The sequence below is a fragment of the Mesoplodon bidens genome (assembly GCF_964165515.1).
Source record: "Mesoplodon bidens genome assembly, chromosome: Y".
NCBI classification, from domain to species: Eukaryota; Metazoa; Chordata; class Mammalia; order Artiodactyla; family Ziphiidae; genus Mesoplodon; species Mesoplodon bidens.
Window position 1 is genome coordinate 37,380,963 of NC_138180.1, and position 21,815 is coordinate 37,402,777.

Genomic DNA, 21,815 nt, shown 5'->3' on the forward strand with positions numbered 1-21,815 from the left:
TGAGGGGCCTTCTCCTGGCACATTCCGTTCTACATTCCAATCTAGAACGCGACTTCCATTGAGGCTCTGCTGCCCTAGTAACCAGATTTGGTAAGGGAGAACTGCTGCCACCTTGTGGCCATTTCTCACAACTGCAGCTTTAATCCCAGCGCTAATGGTCAGTGGATATTCCAAATCATTACAGGCCTGTAAATGACACCTGACCTGAAAACAAATCCTGGGGTCATATATCGACCAAAAAATTCAAAAGACGTCCATATTTCAAAACGACAGTTTCAAGAGGCATATTTCACGCACATTAGTGTTCTCCTTCTTTTGCTTTCTTTCTTTCTTTGTTAAAAAAACGGGAATGGAATAAGGCAACCCTCAGAATGGGCGAAAACGTTCACAAACGAATCAATGGACAAAGGTTTAATCTCCAATATATATAAACAGCTCATGCAGCTTAATATTAATAAAACAAACAACCCAATACAAAAATGGGCAGAAGATCTAAAGAGACGTTTCTTCAAAGAAGTCACAGAGATGGCCAAGACGCACATGAGAAGCTGCTCAACATCACTAATTATTAGAGAAATGCAAATCAAAACTACAATGAGGTAAGACCTCACACCTGTTAGAATCGGCATCATCAGATAATGTACAAACAACAAATTCTGGGGAGGGTGTGGACAAAAGGAACCCTCTTCCGCTATTGGTGGGAATGTAAATTGATACAGTCACTATGGAGAACAGTATGGAGGTTCCTTTAAAAAACTAAAAAGAGAATTACCATAGGATCCAGCAATCCCACTTCTGGGCATATACCCAGAGAAAACCATAAATCACAAAGACACATTCACCACAATGTTCATTGCAGCACTATTTACAATAGCCAGGTAATGGAAGCAACCTAAATGCCCACAGACAGACGAATGGATAAAGATGTGGTACATATATAAAATGGAATATTACTCAGCCATAAAAAGGAATGAAACTGGGTCATTTGTAGAGAAGTTGATGGATCTAGAGACTGTCATACAGAGTGAAGTAAGTCAGAAAGAGAAAAACAAATATTGTATATTAATGCCTATATGTGGAACCTAGAAAAATGGTACAGATGAACTGGTTTGCAGGGCAGAAATAGAGACACAGAGGTAGAGAACAGACGTATGGACACAAAGTGGGGGAAGCCATGGGGTGGTGGTGGTGGGATGAGTTGGGAGATTGGGATTGACCTGTATACATGTATATGCATAAAATAGATAACTAATAATAACCTACTGTATAAAAAAATAAACAAAATTAAATTTCAAAATTTTTAAAAATAAAATGTAAAAATAAAACAGAAAAAAAGTTCTTCCATTCACACTGATGTATATATAACAATGAATTATTTCCATGCTTATATCTATAAATACATAAAAGAGGAATAAAATCTAACTTGAACCAAAAAAGAAAAAAAAAATTGAACCTAACCGTTATACAGAGGAAAACACTACCAAGGCACTTGCTCCAGTGGTAAACAATTCTGAAATTGGTCAGAGGTGGGGAATCATCTCCCATACAGCCAGCAGCCCCACCCGCCCACGCAAGGAGCGTCCTTATTGCAAAGCTGGGGGACCGTGCCCAGGCCTCTGTGAGTAAACGTGAGCTGAGCCCCAGGCCAGATGCTGCTGAACTGTTCCCACCCTTCCCAGGTGAAACACCTGAATATGTACAAGGGCTTGAAAGCCTAGAGGAAGGGCCGTGGAGCCACACCAGCGACAGCACGCAGGCCAACTTGGTGCCTGCAGGTCAGCCTGGATGGTCCTGGCCACGGGCGCTCTTCTGGAAGCTTTCCATTGCCCTGCCTGAGATACCCCTCCTGTCCCGGCCCCCACTCCTTTTTTCCCTTCCACAACTCAGCCCGGAGAGATATTCCAGTGGAAGTTATGGGTGACACATCCTCTTCTTTACAGGTGGCAGCCTGGCAACTCCTGCCGAAAGTCCAGCAGAGCCACACTCACACCGGGCCACCCACAAAGCCGTGGACCCTCCGACCCTCCCACCAGCACAGCCCCGAGACTGCTGACGGGGCAGAGAATATGGAGTCAGGCACAGCTGCTGGGGCTATTGCTGCCTGGAGTGCTGTTTATATTGACCTCAACCCAGGCACACCTGGGGAGGGCTTGCCGGCAGGGTCAGGCTGCCCAGGGCAGCTAATCCTCAGCCCTCAGGGAATCACATTGCAGAAAATGGACCTCGCTAAGACAGAATATTCGCCAAGGAAAAAAAGGACACAATGCCATTCACAGCACCGTAGATGAGTCTCGAGGTAATCACGTGACTTGGAGTAAGTCAGAGAGTGAAAGACACATATCGTATCATATCACTTATAGGTGTTACCTATAAATTGATACCAGGGCAGATATTTCCACGGAGAAGGGCAATCACAGATTCATTAAACAAACTTATGGTTCACCAAAGGAAAGGTGTGAGGATTGAATTCATTACGATATTGGGGTTAACAGACATATACAAACACAGTAGACGTATATAATCACCAAAGACCTACGGAGTACCAAGAGAAGACTACTCAACATTCTGTCATAACGTACATGGGAAAAGGATCCCAGGAAGAACAGACATATGTATATGTGTAAAAGAACCACCTCTGGCACACCTACAAGCTAAACGTTGTACTCAAACATGCTGTAATAAAAAAATAAAAAATTAAATTAAAAACAAGAACAAGAAGTAGTGAGACACACTTGAGGGGCCTTCTCCTGGCACATTCCGTTCTACATTCCAATCTAGAACGCGACTTCCATTGAGGCTCTGCTGCCCTAGTAACCAGATTTGGTAAGGGAGAACTGCTGCCACCTTGTGGCCGTTTCTCACAACTGCAGCTTTAATCCCAGCGCTAATGGTCAGTGGATATTCCAAATCATTACAGGCCTGTAAATGACACCTGCCCTGAAAACAAATCCTGGGGTCATATATCGACCAAAAAATCCAAAAGACGTCCATATTACAAAACGACAGTTTCAAGAGGCATATTTCACGCACATTAGTGTTCTGCTTCTTTTGCTTTCTTTCTTTCTTTGTTAAAAAAACGGGAATGGAAAAAGGCAACCCTCAGAATGGGCGAAAACGTTCACAAACGAATCAATGGACAAAGGTTTAATCTCCAATATATATAACAGCTCATGCAGCTTAATATTAATAAAACAAACAACCCAATACAAAAATGGGCAGAAGATCTAAAGAGACGTTTCTTCAAAGAAGTCACAGAGATGGCCAAGACGCACATGAGAAGCTGCTCAACATCACTAATTATTAGAGAAATGCAAATCAAAACTACAATGAGGTAAGACCTCACACCTGTTAGAATCGGCATCATCAGATAATGTACAAACAACAAATTCTGGGGAGGGTGTGGACAAAAGGAACCCTCTTCCGCTATTGGTGGGAATGTAAATTGATACAGTCACTATGGAGAACAGTATGGAGGTTCCTTTAAAAAACTAAAAAGAGAATTACCATAGGATCCAGCAATCCCACTTCTGGGCATATACCCAAAGAAAACCATAAATCACAAAGACACATTCACCACAATGTTCATTGCAGCACTATTTACAATAGCCAGGTAATGGAAGCAACCTAAATGCCCACAGACAGACGAATGGATAAAGATGTGGTACATATATAAAATGGAATATTACTCAGCCATAAAAAGGAATGAAACTGGGTCATTTGTAGAGAAGTTGATGGATCTAGAGACTGTCATACAGAGTGAAGTAAGTCAGAAAGAGAAAAACAAATATTGTATATTAATGCCTATATGTGGAACCTAGAAAAATGGTACAGATGAACTGGTTTGCAGGGCAGAAATAGAGACACAGAGGTAGAGAACAGACGTATGGACACAAAGTGGGGGAAGCCATGGGGTGGTGGTGGTGGGATGAGTTGGGAGATTGGGATTGACCTGTATACATGTATATGCATAAAATAGATAACTAATAATAACCTACTGTATAAAAAAATAAACAAAATTAAATTTCAAAATTTTTAAAAATAAAATGTAAAAATAAAACAGAAAAAAATTTCTTCCATTCTCACTGATGTATATATAACAATGAATTATTTCCATGCTTATATCTATAAATACATAAAAGAGGAATAAAATCTAACTTGAACCAAAAAAGAAAAAAAAAATTGAACCTAACAGTTATACAGAGGAAAACACTACCAAGGCACTTGCTCCAGTGGTAAACAATTCTGAAATTGGTCAGAGGTGGGGAATCATCTCCCATACAGCCAGCAGCCCCACCCGCCCACACAAGGAGCGTCCTTATTGCAAAGCTGGGGGACCGTGCCCAGGCCTCTGTGAGTAAACGTGAGCTGAGCCACAGGCCAGATGCTGCTGAACTGTTCCCACCCTTCCCAGGTGAAACACCTGAATATGTACAAGGGCTTGAAAGCCTAGAGGGAGGGCCGTGGAGCCACACCAGCGACGGCACGCAGGCCAACTTGGTGCCTGCAGGTCAGCCAGGATGGTCCTGGCCACGGGCGCTCTTCTGGAAGCTTTCCATTGCCCTGCCTGAGATACCCCTCCTGTCCCGGCCCCCACTCCTTTTTTTCCTTCCTCACCTCAGCCCGGAGAGATATTCCAGTGGAAGTTATGGGTGACACATCCTCTTCTTTACAGGTGGCAGCCTGGCAACTCCTGCCGAAAGTCCAGCAGAGCCCCACTCACACCGGGCCACCCACAAAGCCGTGGACCCTCCCACCCTCCCACCAGCACAGCCCCGAGACTGCTGACGGGGCAGAGAATATGGAGTCAGGCACAGCTGCTGGGGCTATTGCTGCCTGGAGTGCTGTTTATATTGACCTCAACCCAGGCACACCTGGGGAGGGCTTGCCGGCAGGGTCAGGCTGCCCAGGGCAGCTAATCCTCAGCCCTCAGGGAATCACATTGCAGAAAATGGACCTCGCTAAGACAGTATATTCGCCAAGGAAAAAAAGGACACAATGCCATTCGCAGCACCGTAGATGAGTCTCGAGGTAATCACGTGACTTGGAGTAAGTCAGAGAGTGAAAGACACATATCGTATCATATCACTTATAGGTGTTACCTATAAATTGATACCAGGGCAGATATTTCCACGGAGAAGGGCAATCACAGATTCATTAAACAAACTTATGGTTCACCAAAGGAAAGGTGTGAGGATTGAATTCATTACGATATTGGGGTTAACAGACATATACAAACACAGTAGACATATATAATCACCAAAGACCTATGGAGTACCAAGAGAAGACTACTCAACATTCTGTCATAACGTACATGGGAAAAGGATCCCAGGAAGAACAGACATATGTATATGTGTCAAAGAACCACCTCTGGCACACCTACAACAAGCTAAACGTTGTACTCAAACATGCTGTAATAAAAAAATAAAAAATTAAATTAAAAACAAGAACAAGAAGTAGTGAGACACACTTGAGGGGCCTTCTCCTGGCACATTCCGTTCTACATTCCAATCTAGAACGCGACTTCCATTGAGGCTCTGCTGCCCTAGTAACCAGATTTGGTAAGGGAGAACTGCTGCCACCTTGTGGCCATTTCTCACAACTGCAGCTTTAATCCCAGCGCTAATGGTCAGTGGATATTCCAAATCATTACAGGCCTGTAAATGACACCTGCCCTGAAAACAAATCCTGGGGTCATATATCGACCAAAAAATTCAAAAGACGTCCATATTTCAAAACGACAGTTTCAAGAGGCATATTTCACGCACATTAGTGTTCTCCTTCTTTTGCTTTCTTTCTTTCTTTGTTAAAAAAACGGGAATGGAATAAGGCAACCCTCAGAATGGGCGAAAACGTTCACAAACGAATCAATGGACAAAGGTTTAATCTCCAATATATATAAACAGCTCATGCAGCTTAATATTAATAAAACAAACAACCCAATACAAAAATGGGCAGAAGATCTAAAGAGACGTTTCTTCAAAGAAGTCACAGAGATGGCCAAGACGCACATGAGAAGCTGCTCAACATCACTAATTATTAGAGAAATGCAAATCAAAACTACAATGAGGTAAGACCTCACACCTGTTAGAATCGGCATCATCAGATAATGTACAAACAACAAATTCTGGGGAGGGTGTGGACAAAAGGAACCCTCTTCCGCTATTGGTGGGAATGTAAATTGATACAGTCACTATGGAGAACAGTATGGAGGTTCCTTTAAAAAACTAAAAAGAGAATTACCATAGGATCCAGCAATCCCACTTCTGGGCATATACCCAGAGAAAACCATAAATCACAAAGACACATTCACCACAATGTTCATTGCAGCACTATTTACAATAGCCAGGTAATGGAAGCAACCTAAATGCCCACAGACAGACGAATGGATAAAGATGTGGTACATATATAAAATGGAATATTACTCAGCCATAAAAAGGAATGAAACTGGGTCATTTGTAGAGAAGTTGATGGATCTAGAGACTGTCATACAGAGTGAAGTAAGTCAGAAAGAGAAAAACAAATATTGTATATTAATGCCTATATGTGGAACCTAGAAAAATGGTACAGATGAACTGGTTTGCAGGGCAGAAATAGAGACACAGAGGTAGAGAACAGACGTATGGACACAAAGTGGGGGAAGCCATGGGGTGGTGGTGGTGGGATGAGTTGGGAGATTGGGATTGACCTGTATACATGTATATGCATAAAATAGATAATTATAATAACCTACTGTATAAAAAAATAAACAAAATTAAATTTCAAAATTTTTAAAAATAAAATGTAAAAATAAAACAGAAAAAAAGTTCTTCCATTCACACTGATGTATATATAACAATGAATTATTTCCATGCTTATATCTATAAATACATAAAAGAGGAATAAAATCTAACTTGAACCAAAAAAGAAAAAAAAAATTGAACCTAACCGTTATACAGAGGAAAACACTACCAAGGCACTTGCTCCAGTGGTAAACAATTCTGAAATTGGTCAGAGGTGGGGAATCATCTCCCATACAGCCAGCAGCCCCACCCGCCCACGCAAGGAGCGTCCTTATTGCAAAGCTGGGGGACCGTGCCCAGGTCTCTGTGAGTAAACGTGAGCTGAGCCCCAGGCCAGATGCTGCTGAACTGTTCCCACCCTTCCCAGGTGAAACACCTGAATATGTACAAGGGCTTGAAAGCCTAGAGGGAGGGCCGTGGAGCCACACCAGCGACGGCACGCAGGCCAACTTGGTGCCTGCAGGTCAGCCAGGATGGTCCTGGCCACGGGCGCTCTTCTGGAAGCTTTCCATTGCCCTGCCTGAGATACCCCTCCTGTCCCGGCCCCCACTCCTTTTTTTCCTTCCTCACCTCAGCCCGGAGAGATATTCCAGTGGAAGTTATGGGTGACACATCCTCTTCTTTACAGGTGGCAGCCTGGCAACTCCTGCCGAAAGTCCAGCAGAGCCCCACTCACACCGGGCCACCCACAAAGCCGTGGACCCTCCGACCCTCCCACCAGCACAGCCCCGAGACTGCTGACGGGGCAGAGAATATGGAGTCAGGCACAGCTGCAGGGGCTATTGCTGCCTGGAGTGCTGTTTATATTGACCTCAACCCAGGCACACCTGGGGAGGTCTTGCCGGCAGGGTCAGGCTGCCCAGGGCAGCTAATCCTCAGCCCTCAGGGAATCACATTGCAGAAAATGGACCTCGCTAAGACAGAATATTCGCCAAGGAAAAAAAGGACACAATGCCATTCGCAGCACCGTAGATGAGTCTCGAGGTAATCACGTGACTTGGAGTAAGTCAGAGAGTGAAAGACACATATCGTATCATATCACTTATAGGTGTTACCTATAAATTGATACCAGGGCAGATATTTCCACGGAGAAGGGCAATCACAGATTCATTAAACAAACTTATGGTTCACCAAAGGAAAGGTGTGAGGATTGAATTCATTACGATATTGGGGTTAACAGACATATACAAACACAGTAGACGTATATAATCACCAAAGACCTACGGAGTACCAAGAGAAGACTACTCAACATTCTGTCATAACGTACATGGGAAAAGGATCCCAGGAAGAACAGACATATGTATATGTGTAAAAGAACCACCTCTGGCACACCTACAACAAGCTAAACGTTGTACTCAAACATGCTGTAATAAAAAAATAAAAAAATTAAATTAAAAACAAGAACAAGAAGTAGTGAGACACACTTGAGGGGCCTTCTCCTGGCACATTCCGTTCTACATTCCAATCTAGAACGCGACTTCCATTGAGGCTCTGCTGCCCTAGTAACCAGATTTGGTAAGGGAGAACTGCTGCCACCTTGTGGCCATTTCTCACAACTGCAGCTTTAATCCCAGCGCTAATGGTCAGTGGATATTCCAAATCATTACAGGCCTGTAAATGACACCTGCCCTGAAAACAAATCCTGGGGTCATATATCGACCAAAAAATTCAAAAGACGTCCATATTTCAAAACAACAGTTTCAAGAGGCATATTTCACGCACATTAGTGTTCTGCTTCTTTTGCTTTCTTTCTTTCTTTGTTAAAAAAACGGGAATGGAAAAAGGCAACCCTCAGAATGGGCGAAAACGTTCACAAACGAATCAATGGACAAAGGTTTAATCTCCAATATATATAAACAGCTCATGCAGCTTAATATTAATAAAACAAACAACCCAATACAAAAATGGGCAGAAGATCTAAAGAGACGTTTCTTCAAAGAAGTCACAGAGATGGCCAAGAAGCACATGAGAAGCTGCTCAACATCACTAATTATTAGAGAAATGCAAATCAAAATTACAATGAGGTAAGACCTCACACCTGTTAGAATCGGCATCATCAGATAATGTACAAACAACAAATTCTGGGGAGGGTGTGGACAAAAGGAACCCTCTTCCGCTATTGGTGGGAATGTAAATTGATACAGTCACTATGGAGAACGGTATGGAGGTTCCTTTAAAAAACTAAAAAGAGAATTACCATAGGATCCAGCAATCCCACTTCTGGGCATATACCCAGAGAAAACCATAAATCACAAAGACACATTCACCACAATGTTCATTGCAGCACTATTTACAATAGCCAGGTAATGGAAGCAACCTAAATGGCCACAGACAGACGAATGGATAAAGATGTGGTACATATATAAAATGGAATATTACTCAGCCATAAAAAGGAATGAAACTGGGTCATTTGTAGAGAAGTTGATGGATCTAGAGACTGTCATGCAGAGTGAAGTAAGTCAGAAAGAGAAAAACAAATATTGTATATTAATGCCTATATGTGGAACCTAGAAAAATGGTACAGATGAACTGGTTTGCAGGGCAGAAATAGAGACACAGAGGTAGAGAACAGACGTATGGACACAAAGTGGGGGAAGCCATGGGGTGGTGGTGGTGGGATGAGTTGGGAGATTGGGCTTGACCTGTATACATGTATATGCATAAAATAGATAACTAATAATAACCTACTGTATAAAAAAATAAACAAAATTAAATTTCAAAATTTTTAAAAATAAAATGTAAAAATAAAACAGAAAAAAAGTTCTTCCATTCACACTGATGTATATATAACAATGAATTATTTCCATGCTTATATCTATAAATACATAAAAGAGGAATAAAATCTAACTTGAACCAAAAAAGAAAAAAAAAAATTGAACATAACCGTTATACAGAGGAAAACACTACCAAGGCACTTGCTCCAGTGGTAAACAATTCTGAAATTGGTCAGAGGTGGGGAATCATCTCCCATACAGCCAGCAGCCCCACCCGCCCACGCAAGGAGCGTCCTTATTGCAAAGCTGGGGGACCGTGCCCAGGCCTCTGTGAGTAAACGTGAGCTGAGCCCCAGGCCAGATGCTGCTGAACTGTTCCCACCCTTCCCAGGTGAAACACCTGAATATGTACAAGGGCTTGAAAGCCTAGAGGAAGGGCCGTGGAGCCACACCAGCGACAGCACGCAGGCCAACTTGGTGCCTGCAGGTCAGCCAGGATGGTCCTGGCCACGGGCGCTCTTCTGGAAGCTTTCCATTGCCCTGCCTGAGATACCCCTCCTGTCCCGGCCCCCACTCCTTTTTTCCCTTCCACAACTCAGCCCGGAGAGATATTCCAGTGGAAGTTATGGGTGACACATCCTCTTCTTTACAGGTGGCAGCCTGGCAACTCCTGCCGAAAGTCCAGCAGAGTCCCACTCACACCGGGCCACCCACAAAGCCGTGGACCCTCCCACCCTCCCACCAGCACAGCCCCGAGACTGCTGACGGGGCAGAGAATATGGTGTCAGGCACAGCTGCAGGGGCTATTGCTGCCTGGAGTGCTGTTTATATTGACCTCAACCCAGGCACACCTGGGGAGGGCTTGCCGGCAGGGTCAGGCTGCCCAGGGCAGCTAATCCTCAGCCCTCAGGGAATCACATTGCAGAAAATGGACCTCGCTAAGACAGAATATTCGCCAAGGAAAAAAAGGACACAATGCCATTCACAGCACCGTAGATGAGTCTCGAGGTAATCACGTGACTTGGAGTAAGTCAGAGAGTGAAAGACACATATCGTATCATATCACTTATAGGTGTTACCTATAAATTGATACCAGGGCAGATATTTCCACGGAGAAGGGCAATCACAGATTCATTAAACAAACTTATGGTTCACCAAAGGAAAGGTGTGAGGATTGAATTCATTACGATATTGGGGTTAACAGACATATACAAACACAGTAGACGTATATAATCACCAAAGACCTACGGAGTACCAAGAGAAGACTACTCAACATTCTGTCATAACGTACATGGGAAAAGGATCCCAGGAAGAACAGACATATGTATATGTGTAAAAGAACCACCTCTGGCACACCTACAAGCTAAACGTTGTACTCAAACATGCTGTAATAAAAAAATAAAAAATTAAATTAAAAACAAGAACAAGAAGTAGTGAGACACACTTGAGGGGCCTTCTCCTGGCACATTCCGTTCTACATTCCAATCTAGAACGCGACTTCCATTGAGGCTCTGCTGCCCTAGTAACCAGATTTGGTAAGGGAGAACTGCTGCCACCTTGTGGCCGTTTCTCACAACTGCAGCTTTAATCCCAGCGCTAATGGTCAGTGGATATTCCAAATCATTACAGGCCTGTAAATGACACCTGCCCTGAAAACAAATCCTGGGGTCATATATCGACCAAAAAATCCAAAAGACGTCCATATTACAAAACGACAGTTTCAAGAGGCATATTTCACGCACATTAGTGTTCTGCTTCTTTTGCTTTCTTTCTTTCTTTGTTAAAAAAACGGGAATGGAAAAAGGCAACCCTCAGAATGGGCGAAAACGTTCACAAACGAATCAATGGACAAAGGTTTAATCTCCAATATATATAAACAGCTCATGCAGCTTAATATTAATAAAACAAACAACCCAATACAAAAATGGGCAGAAGATCTAAAGAGACGTTTCTTCAAAGAAGTCACAGAGATGGCCAAGACGCACATGAGAAGCTGCTCAACATCACTAATTATTAGAGAAATGCAAATCAAAACTACAATGAGGTAAGACCTCACACCTGTTAGAATCGGCATCATCAGATAATGTACAAACAACAAATTCTGGGGAGGGTGTGGACAAAAGGAACCCTCTTCCGCTATTGGTGGGAATGTAAATTGATACAGTCACTATGGAGAACAGTATGGAGGTTCCTTTAAAAAACTAAAAAGAGAATTACCATAGGATCCAGCAATCCCACTTCTGGGCATATACCCAGAGAAAACCATAAATCACAAAGACACATTCACCACAATGTTCATTGCAGCACTATTTACAATAGCCAGGTAATGGAAGCAACCTAAATGCCCACAGACAGACGAATGGATAAAGATGTGGTACATATATAAAATGGAATATTACTCAGCCATAAAAAGGAATGAAACTGGGTCATTTGTAGAGAAGTTGATGGATCTAGAGACTGTCATACAGAGTGAAGTAAGTCAGAAAGAGAAAAACAAATATTGTATATTAATGCCTATATGTGGAACCTAGAAAAATGGTACAGATGAACTGGTTTGCAGGGCAGAAATAGAGACACAGAGGTAGAGAACAGACGTATGGACACAAAGTGGGGGAAGCCATGGGGTGGTGGTGGTGGGATGAGTTGGGAGATTGGGATTGACCTGTATACATGTATATGCATAAAATAGATAACTAATAATAACCTACTGTATAAAAAAATAAACAAAATTAAATTTCAAAATTTTTAAAAATAAAATGTAAAAATAAAACAGAAAAAAATTTCTTCCATTCTCACTGATGTATATATAACAATGAATTATTTCCATGCTTATATCTATAAATACATAAAAGAGGAATAAAATCTAACTTGAACCAAAAAAGAAAAAAAAAATTGAACCTAACAGTTATACAGAGGAAAACACTACCAAGGCACTTGCTCCAGTGGTAAACAATTCTGAAATTGGTCAGAGGTGGGGAATCATCTCCCATACAGCCAGCAGCCCCACCCGCCCACACAAGGAGCGTCCTTATTGCAAAGCTGGGGGACCGTGCCCAGGCCTCTGTGAGTAAACGTGAGCTGAGCCCCAGGCCAGATGCTGCTGAACTGTTCCCACCCTTCCCAGGTGAAACACCTGAATATGTACAAGGGCTTGAAAGCCTAGAGGGAGGGCCGTGGAGCCACACCAGCGACGGCACGCAGGCCAACTTGGTGCCTGCAGGTCAGCCAGGATGGTCCTGGCCACGGGCGCTCTTCTGGAAGCTTTCCATTGCCCTGCCTGAGATACCCCTCCTGTCCCGGCCCCCACTCCTTTTTTTCCTTCCTCACCTCAGCCCGGAGAGATATTCCAGTGGAAGTTATGGGTGACACATCCTCTTCTTTACAGGTGGCAGCCTGGCAACTCCTGCCGAAAGTCCAGCAGAGCCCCACTCACACCGGGCCACCCACAAAGCCGTGGACCCTCCCACCCTCCCACCAGCACAGCCCCGAGACTGCTGACGGGGCAGAGAATATGGAGTCAGGCACAGCTGCTGGGGCTATTGCTGCCTGGAGTGCTGTTTATATTGACCTCAACCCAGGCACACCTGGGGAGGGCTTGCCGGCAGGGTCAGGCTGCCCAGGGCAGCTAATCCTCAGCCCTCAGGGAATCACATTGCAGAAAATGGACCTCGCTAAGACAGTATATTCGCCAAGGAAAAAAAGGACACAATGCCATTCGCAGCACCGTAGATGAGTCTCGAGGTAATCACGTGACTTGGAGTAAGTCAGAGAGTGAAAGACACATATCGTATCATATCACTTATAGGTGTTACCTATAAATTGATACCAGGGCAGATATTTCCACGGAGAAGGGCAATCACAGATTCATTAAACAAACTTATGGTTCACCAAAGGAAAGGTGTGAGGATTGAATTCATTACGATATTGGGGTTAACAGACATATACAAACACAGTAGACGTATATAATCACCAAAGACCTATGGAGTACCAAGAGAAGACTACTCAACATTCTGTCATAACGTACATGGGAAAAGGATCCCAGGAAGAACAGACATATGTATATGTGTCAAAGAACCACCTCTGGCACACCTACAACAAGCTAAACGTTGTACTCAAACATGCTGTAATAAAAAAATAAAAAATTAAATTAAAAACAAGAACAAGAAGTAGTGAGACACACTTGAGGGGCCTTCTCCTGGCACATTCCGTTCTACATTCCAATCTAGAACGCGACTTCCATTGAGGCTCTGCTGCCCTAGTAACCAGATTTGGTAAGGGAGAACTGCTGCCACCTTGTGGCCATTTCTCACAACTGCAGCTTTAATCCCAGCGCTAATGGTCAGTGGATATTCCAAATCATTACAGGCCTGTAAATGACACCTGACCTGAAAACAAATCCTGGGGTCATATATCGACCAAAAAATTCAAAAGACGTCCATATTTCAAAACGACAGTTTCAAGAGGCATATTTCACGCACATTAGTGTTCTCCTTCTTTTGCTTTCTTTCTTTCTTTGTTAAAAAAACGGGAATGGAATAAGGCAACCCTCAGAATGGGCGAAAACGTTCACAAACGAATCAATGGACAAAGGTTTAATCTCCAATATATATAAACAGCTCATGCAGCTTAATATTAATAAAACAAACAACCCAATACAAAAATGGGCAGAAGATCTAAAGAGACGTTTCTTCAAAGAAGTCACAGAGATGGCCAAGACGCACATGAGAAGCTGCTCAACATCACTAATTATTAGAGAAATGCAAATCAAAACTACAATGAGGTAAGACCTCACACCTGTTAGAATCGGCATCATCAGATAATGTACAAACAACAAATTCTGGGGAGGGTGTGGACAAAAGGAACCCTCTTCCGCTATTGGTGGGAATGTAAATTGATACAGTCACTATGGAGAACAGTATGGAGGTTCCTTTAAAAAACTAAAAAGAGAATTACCATAGGATCCAGCAATCCCACTTCTGGGCATATACCCAGAGAAAACCATAAATCACAAAGACACATTCACCACAATGTTCATTGCAGCACTATTTACAATAGCCAGGTAATGGAAGCAACCTAAATGCCCACAGACAGACGAATGGATAAAGATGTGGTACATATATAAAATGGAATATTACTCAGCCATAAAAAGGAATGAAACTGGGTCATTTGTAGAGAAGTTGATGGATCTAGAGACTGTCATACAGAGTGAAGTAAGTCAGAAAGAGAAAAACAAATATTGTATATTAATGCCTATATGTGGAACCTAGAAAAATGGTACAGATGAACTGGTTTGCAGGGCAGAAATAGAGACACAGAGGTAGAGAACAGACGTATGGACACAAAGTGGGGGAAGCCATGGGGTGGTGGTGGTGGGATGAGTTGGGAGATTGGGATTGACCTGTATACATGTATATGCATAAAATAGATAACTAATAATAACCTACTGTATAAAAAAATAAACAAAATTAAATTTCAAAATTTTTAAAAATAAAATGTAAAAATAAAACAGAAAAAAAGTTCTTCCATTCACACTGATGTATATATAACAATGAATTATTTCCATGCTTATATCTATAAATACATAAAAGAGGAATAAAATCTAACTTGAACCAAAAAAGAAAAAAAAAAAATTGAACCTAACCGTTATACAGAGGAAAGCACTACCAAGGCACTTGCTCCAGTGGTAAACAATTCTGAAATTGGTCAGAGGTGGGGAATCATCTCCCATACAGCCAGCAGCCCCACCCGCCCACGCAAGGAGCGTCCTTATTGCAAAGCTGGGGGACCGTGCCCAGGCCTCTGTGAGTAAACGTGAGCTGAGCCCCAGGCCAGATGCTGCTGAACTGTTCCCACCCTTCCCAGGTGAAACACCTGAATATGTACAAGGGCTTGAAAGCCTAGAGGAAGGGCCGTGGAGCCACACCAGCGACAGCACGCAGGCCAACTTGGTGCCTGCAGGTCAGCCAGGATGGTCCTGGCCACGGGCGCTCTTCTGGAAGCTTTCCATTGCCCTGCCTGAGATACCCCTCCTGTCCCGGCCCCCACTCCTTTTTTCCCTTCCACAACTCAGCCCGGAGAGATATTCCAGTGGAAGTTATGGGTGACACATCCTCTTCTTTACAGGTGGCAGCCTGGCAACTCCTGCCGAAAGTCCAGCAGAGCCACACTCACACAGGGCCACCCACAAAGCCGTGGACCCTCCGACCCTCCCACCAGCACAGCCCCGAGACTGCTGACGGGGCAGAGAATATGGAGTCAGGCACAGCTGCTGGGGCTATTGCTGCCTGGAGTGCTGTTTATATTGACCTCAACCCAGGCACACCTGGGGAGGGCTTGCCGGCAGGGTCAGGCTGCCCAGGGCAGCTAATCCTCAGCCCTCAGGGAATCACATTGCAGAAAATGGACCTCGCTAAGACAGAATATTCGCCAAGGAAAAAAAGGACACAATGCCATTCACAGCACCGTAGATGAGTCTCGAGGTAATCACGTGACTTGGAGTAAGTCAGAGAGTGAAAGACACATATCGTATCATATCACTTATAGGTGTTACCTATAAATTGATACCAGGGCAGATATTTCCACGGAGAAGGGCAATCACAGATTCATTAAACAAACTAATGGTTCACCAAAGGAAAGGTGTGAGGATTGAATTCATTACGATATTGGGGTTAACAGACATATACAAACACAGTAGACGTATATAATCACCAAAGACCTACGGAGTACCAAGAGAAGACTACTCAACATTCTGTCATAACGTACATGGGAAAAGGATCCCAGGAAGAACAGACATATGTATATGTGTAAAAGAACCACCTCTGGCACACCTACAACAAGCTAAACGTTGTACTCAAACATGCTGTAATAAAAAAATAAAAAATTAAATTAAAAACAAGAACAAGAAGTAGTGAGACACACTTGAGGGGCCTTCTCCTGGCACATTCCGTTCTACATTCCAATCTAGAACGCGACTTCCATTGAGGCTCTGCTGCCCTAGTAACCAGATTTGGTAAGGGAGAACTGCTGCCACCTTGTGGCCGTTTCTCACAACTGCAGCTTTAATCCCAGCGCTAATGGTCAGTGGATATTCCAAATCATTACAGGCCTGTAAATGACACCTGCCCTGAAAACAAATCCTGGGGTCATATATCGACCAAAAAATCCAAAAGACGTCCATATTACAAAACGACAGTTTCAAGAGGCATATTTCACGCACATTAGTGTTCTGCTTCTTTTGCTTTCTTTCTTTCTTTGTTAAAAAAACGGGAATGGAAAAAGGCAACCCTCAGAATGGGCGAAAACGTTCACAAACGAATCAATGGACAAAGGTTTAATCTCCAATATATATAACAGCTCATGCAGCTTAATATTAATAAAACAAACAACCCAATACAAAAATGGGCAGAAGATCTAAAGAGACGTTTCTTCAAAGAAGTCACAGAGATGGCCAAGACGCACATGAGAAGCTGCTCAACATCACTAATTATTAGAGAAATGCAAATCAAAACTACAATGAGGTAAGACCTCACACCTGTTAGAATCGGCATCATCAGATAATGTACAAACAACAAATTCTGGGGAGGGTGTGGACAAAAGGAACCCTCTTCCGCTATTGGTGGGAATGTAAATTGATACAGTCACTATGGAGAACAGTATGGAGGTTCCTTTAAAAAACTAAAAAGAGAATTACCATAGGATCCAGCAATCCCACTTCTGGGCATATACCCAGAGAAAACCATAAATCACAAAGACACATTCACCACAATGTTCATTGCAGCACTATTTACAATAGCCAGGTAATGGAAGCAACCTAAATGCCCACAGACAGACGAATGGATAAAGATGTGGTACATATATAAAATGGAATATTACTCAGCCATAAAAAGGAATGAAACTGGGTCATTTGTAGAGAAGTTGATGGATCTAGAGACTGTCATACAGAGTGAAGTAAGTCAGAAAGAGAAAAACAAATATTGTATATTAATGCCTATATGTGGAACCTAGAAAAATGGTACAGATGAACTGGTTTGCAGGGCAGAAATAGAGACACAGAGGTAGAGAACAGACGTATGGACACAAAGTGGGGGAAGCCATGGGGTGGTGGTGGTGGGATGAGTTGGGAGATTGGGATTGACCTGTATACATGTATATGCATAAAATAGATAACTAATAATAACCTACTGTATAAAAAAATAAACAAAATTAAATTTCAAAATTTTTAAAAATAAAATGTAAAAATAAAACAGAAAAAAATTTCTTCCATTCTCACTGATGTATATATAACAATGAATTATTTCCATGCTTATATCTATAAATACATAAAAGAGGAATAAAATCTAACTTGAACCAAAAAAGAAAAAAAAAATTGAACCTAACAGTTATACAGAGGAAAACACTACCAAGGCACTTGCTCCAGTGGTAAACAATTCTGAAATTGGTCAGAGGTGGGGAATCATCTCCCATACAGCCAGCAGCCCCACCCGCCCACACAAGGAGCGTCCTTATTGCAAAGCTGGGGGACCGTGCCCAGGCCTCTGTGAGTAAACGTGAGCTGAGCCCCAGGCCAGATGCTGCTGAACTGTTCCCACCCTTCCCAGGTGAAACACCTGAATATGTACAAGGGCTTGAAAGCCTAGAGGGAGGGCCGTGGAGCCACACCAGCGACGGCACGCAGGCCAACTTGGTGCCTGCAGGTCAGCCAGGATGGTCCTGGCCACGGGCGCTCTTCTGGAAGCTTTCCATTGCCCTGCCTGAGATACCCCTCCTGTCCCGGCCCCCACTCCTTTTTTTCCTTCCTCACCTCAGCCCGGAGAGATATTCCAGTGGAAGTTATGGGTGACACATCCTCTTCTTTACAGGTGGCAGCCTGGCAACTCCTGCCGAAAGTCCAGCAGAGCCCCACTCACACCGGGCCACCCACAAAGCCGTGGACCCTCCCACCCTCCCACCAGCACAGCCCCGAGACTGCTGACGGGGCAGAGAATATGGAGTCAGGCACAGCTGCTGGGGCTATTGCTGCCTGGAGTGCTGTTTATATTGACCTCAACCCAGGCACACCTGGGGAGGGCTTGCCGGCAGGGTCAGGCTGCCCAGGGCAGCTAATCCTCAGCCCTCAGGGAATCACATTGCAGAAAATGGACCTCGCTAAGACAGTATATTCGCCAAGGAAAAAAAGGACACAATGCCATTCGCAGCACCGTAGATGAGTCTCGAGGTAATCACGTGACTTGGAGTAAGTCAGAGAGTGAAAGACACATATCGTATCATATCACTTATAGGTGTTACCTATAAATTGATACCAGGGCAGATATTTCCACGGAGAAGGGCAATCACAGATTCATTAAACAAACTTATGGTTCACCAAAGGAAAGGTGTGAGGATTGAATTCATTACGATATTGGGGTTAACAGACATATACAAACACAGTAGACATATATAATCACCAAAGACCTATGGAGTACCAAGAGAAGACTACTCAACATTCTGTCATAACGTACATGGGAAAAGGATCCCAGGAAGAACAGACATATGTATATGTGTCAAAGAACCACCTCTGGCACACCTACAACAAGCTAAACGTTGTACTCAAACATGCTGTAATAAAAAAATAAAAAATTAAATTAAAAACAAGAACAAGAAGTAGTGAGACACACTTGAGGGGCCTTCTCCTGGCACATTCCGTTCTACATTCCAATCTAGAACGCGACTTCCATTGAGGCTCTGCTGCCCTAGTAACCAGATTTGGTAAGGGAGAACTGCTGCCACCTTGTGGCCATTTCTCACAACTGCAGCTTTAATCCCAGCGCTAATGGTCAGTGGATATTCCAAATCATTACAGGCCTGTAAATGACACCTGCCCTGAAAACAAATCCTGGGGTCATATATCGACCAAAAAATTCAAAAGACGTCCATATTTCAAAACGACAGTTTCAAGAGGCATATTTCACGCACATTAGTGTTCTCCTTCTTTTGCTTTCTTTCTTTCTTTGTTAAAAAAACGGGAATGGAATAAGGCAACCCTCAGAATGGGCGAAAACGTTCACAAACGAATCAATGGACAAAGGTTTAATCTCCAATATATATAAACAGCTCATGCAGCTTAATATTAATAAAACAAACAACCCAATACAAAAATGGGCAGAAGATCTAAAGAGACGTTTCTTCAAAGAAGTCACAGAGATGGCCAAGACGCACATGAGAAGCTGCTCAACATCACTAATTATTAGAGAAATGCAAATCAAAACTACAATGAGGTAAGACCTCACACCTGTTAGAATCGGCATCATCAGATAATGTACAAACAACAAATTCTGGGGAGGGTGTGGACAAAAGGAACCCTCTTCCGCTATTGGTGGGAATGTAAATTGATACAGTCACTATGGAGAACAGTATGGAGGTTCCTTTAAAAAACTAAAAAGAGAATTACCATAGGATCCAGCAATCCCACTTCTGGGCATATACCCAGAGAAAACCATAAATCACAAAGACACATTCACCACAATGTTCATTGCAGCACTATTTACAATAGCCAGGTAATGGAAGCAACCTAAATGCCCACAGACAGACGAATGGATAAAGATGTGGTACATATATAAAATGGAATATTACTCAGCCATAAAAAGGAATGAAACTGTGTCATTTGTAGAGAAGTTGATGGATCTAGAGACTGTCATACAGAGTGAAGTAAGTCAGAAAGAGAAAAACAAATATTGTATATTAATGCCTATATGTGGAACCTAGAAAAATGGTACAGATGAACTGGTTTGCAGGGCAGAAATAGAGACACAGAGGTAGAGAACAGACGTATGGACACAAAGTGGGGGAAGCCATGGGGTGGTGGTTGTGGGATGAGTTGGGAGATTGGGATTGACCTGTATACATGTATATGCATAAAATAGATAACTAATAATAACCTACTGTATAAAAAAATAAACAAAATTAAATTTCAAAATTTTTAAAAATAAAATGTAAAAATAAAACAGAAAAAAAGTTCTTCCATTCACACTGATGTATATATAACAATGAATTATTTCCATGCTTATATCTATAAATACATAAAAGAGGAATAAAATCTAACTTGAACCAAAAAAGAAAAAAAAAATTGAACCTAACCGTTATACAGAGGAAAACACTACCAAGGCACTTGCTCCAGTGGTAAACAATTCTGAAATTGGTCAGAGGTGGGGAATCATCTCCCATACAGCCAGCAGCCCCAACCGCCCACGCAAGGAGCGTCCTTATTGCAAAGCTGGGGGACCGTGCCCAGGTCTCTGTGAGTAAACGTGAGCTGAGCCCCAGGCCAGATGCTGCTGAACTGTTCCCACCCTTCCCAGGTGAAACACCTGAATATGTACAAGGGCTTGAAAGCCTAGAGGGAGGGCCGTGGAGCCACACCAGCGACGGCACGCAGGCCAACTTGGTGCCTGCAGGTCAGCCAGGATGGTCCTGGCCACGGGCGCTCTTCTGGAAGCTTTCCATTGCCCTGCCTGAGATACCCCTCCTGTCCCGGCCCCCACTCCTTTTTTTCCTTCCTCACCTCAGCCCGGAGAGATATTCCAGTGGAAGTTATGGGTCACACATCCTCTTCTTTACAGGTGGCAGCCTGGCAACTCCTGCCGAAAGTCCAGCAGAGCCCCACTCACACCGGGCCACCCACAAAGCCGTGGACCCTCCGACCCTCCCACCAGCACAGCCCCGAGACTGCTGACGGGGCAGAGAATATGGAGTCAGGCACAGCTGCAGGGGCTATTGCTGCCTGGAGTGCTGTTTATATTGACCTCAACCCAGGCACACCTGGGGAGGTCTTGCCGGCAGGGTCAGGCTGCCCAGGGCAGCTAATCCTCAGCCCTCAGGGAATCACATTGCAGAAAATGGACCTCGCTAAGACAGAATATTAGCCAAGGAAAAAAAGGACACAATGCCATTCGCAGCACCGTAGATGAGTCTCGAGGTAATCACGTGACTTGGAGTAAGTCAGAGAGTGAAAGACACATATCGTATCATATCACTTATAGGTGTTACCTATAAATTGATACCAGGGCAGATATTTCCACGGAGAAGGGCAATCACAGATTCATTAAACAAACTTATGGTTCACCAAAGGAAAGGTGTGAGGATTGAATTCATTACGATATTGGGGTTAACAGACATATACAAACACAGTAGACGTATATAATCACCAAAGACCTACGGAGTACCAAGAGAAGACTACTCAACATTCTGTCATAACGTACATGGGAAAAGGATCCCAGGAAGAACAGACATATGTATATGTGTAAAAGAACCACCTCTGGCACACCTACAACAAGCTAAACGTTGTACT